Here is a 2,504-nt window from a genome sequence, read left to right as displayed (position 1 = left end):
CTCTCTGACTGACTGAGGCTCTCCTCTGACTGACTGAGTGAGGTTCTCCTCTGACTGACTGAGGTTCTCCTCTGACTGACTGAGGCTCTCTGACTGACTCACTGAGGCTCTCTGACTGACTCACTGAGGCTCTCCTCTGACTGACTGAGGCTCTCTGACTGACTGAGGCTCTCTGACTGACTGACTGAGGCTCTCTGACTGACTGACTGAGGCTCTCTGACTGACTGAGGCTCTCTGACTGACTGAGGCTCTCTGACTGACTGACTGAGGCTCTCTGACTGACTGAGGCTCTCTGACTGACTGAGGCTCTCTGACTGACTCACTGAGGCTCTCCTCTGACTGACTGAGGCTCTCTGACTGACTGAGGCTCTCTGACTGACTGAGGCTCTCCTCTGACTGACTGAGGCTCTCTGACTGACTGACTGAGGCTCTCTGACTGATTGAGGCTCTCTGACTGACTGACAGGCTCTCTGACTGACTGAGGCTCTCCTCTGACTGACTGAGGCTCTCCTCTGACTGACTGAGGCTCTCTGACTGACTGAGGCTCTCCTCTGACTGACTGAGGCTCTCTGACTGACTGAGGCTCTCCTCTGACTGACTGACTGACTGAGGCTCTCTGACTGACTGAGGCTCTCTGACTGACTGAGGCTCTCTGACTGACTGACTGAGGCTCTCTGACTGACTGAGGCTCTCTGACTGACTGAGGCTCTCTGACTGACTGAGGCTCTCCTCTGACTGACTGAGGCTCTCTGACTGAGGCTCTCCTCTGACTGACTGAGGCTCTCTGACTGACTGAGGCTCTCCTCTGACTGACTGAGGCTCTCTGACTGACTGAGGCTCTCTGACTGACTGAGGCTCTCCTCTGACTGACTGAGGCTCTCTGACTGAGGCTCTCCTCTGACTGACTGACTGAGGCTCTCCTCTGACTGACTGACTGAGGCTCTCTGACTGACTGAGGCTCTCTGACTGACTGAGGTTCTCTGACTGACTGAGGCTCTCTGACTGACTGAGGTTCTCCTCTGACTGACTGAGGCTCTCCTCTGACTGACTGACTGAGGCTCTCTGACTGACTGAGGCTCTCTGACTGACAGGTTCTCTGACTGACTGAGGCTCTCCTCTGACTGACTGAGGCTCTCTGACTGACTGAGGCTCTCCTCTGACTGACTGAGGCTCTCTGACTGACTGACTGAGCCTCTCCTCTGACTGACTGAGGCTCTCTGACTGACTGAGGCTCTCTGACTGACTGAGGCTCTCTGACTGACTGAGGCTCTCTGACTGACTGAACCTCTCCTCTGACTGACTGAGGCTCTCTGACTGACTGAGGTTCTCTGACTGACTGAGGCTCTCTATGCTGAATGCCTTGGCAGAGCCTGGCTCCCTCAGAGAACCCTGTTGGCAGGCGCTCAGGCAGACTCGCAGAAGGCCCTTGCTGGGCCGCATGGCACCCAGGTAAATTCTCTGAGCTCAGGAGAGGCAGGCATGTTCACATGCCACCACAGCAGAGAAGGAGGTCTTGCTGTCCATCTGTGTTGTGAGCTAGACTGTGTATCCCACTCAGCCATTTATCTGCCTGGGGAGGCGAATCCCAGGACCCATAGGGAGACCCGAGCTGGGGCCGTGCTGGCTCCTGCAAGCACCGCCTCTGCGGGGTGGCCAGCGAGTCTGCCCTGGAACAGGCACAGTGCTGAGGACCAGCAGCCACATGGACAAACAGATCCTGACCTGGCTCCGGCTGACTTGTCCACTCAGCAGCTTACAACAGAAACAGCCCCTGAGACAGGCTGAGGTCTGGCCTGGGCCTGGGTCTGGTACCTAGTGTTCTGGGTTCCAGGGCTTGGGGGGAGTCAGGGAAGTCAGTGACAAAGGAGGCTTCAGAGACAGCTGGAGATGCTGATGATGTGGCTGATGGCGGCCTTGTGAGTGAAACAGAGCAGCCAGCCTGGGCTGCAGGCACGGAGCTCGGCAGCAGCCCACGGCCGTGCTGCTGCACTGCCTGACTGCTCAGGCCCTGCCTCTGAGCACTGTGCATGTGGGGACGGCAGGAGGGGAAAGATAGTCACAATTTGACGTTCTAGGTCTCCTTGGACTGCTCGAGAGCAAACATGGCAGTCACATTGTATGCCTGGTCCTCACACATGCGCTGCACAGCAAGCGTGCTGCACCCATTTCAGGTATGCTGTTGGGTAGTTCATTAGCTGCTAGAGGGTATCTCCTGGTCAGGAGGTGAGCCTGCCCTCTGACAGGCCTGGTCCTCCTGTCCAGGTCTACCAGCCCCCACAGGATGCCTTCTCCCGCAAACCAGGCAGCCAGTGTGGTGTGATCCTGGGGGGGGACAATGTGAAATGGCTGTCCATTTCAGGACTTGAAACAGAGCATGTATGTTAGGAAGGGTCAGTGACTCAGGGTTCCAACCAAGGGTCTGAGAGAAACACATCAGGGCACAGCCGAGGGCCTGGAGCGTCCCCCAGGGCGCCGGCCTCTGAGCACAGGAATGTAGTGAAGGG

This window comes from Dipodomys spectabilis, unplaced genomic scaffold, assembly GCF_019054845.1.
Source record: "Dipodomys spectabilis isolate Male_0828 unplaced genomic scaffold, ASM1905484v1 ptg000179l, whole genome shotgun sequence".
Lineage (NCBI taxonomy): Eukaryota > Metazoa > Chordata > Mammalia > Rodentia > Heteromyidae > Dipodomys > Dipodomys spectabilis.
Note: the sequence above shows the minus strand (reverse complement) of the source record.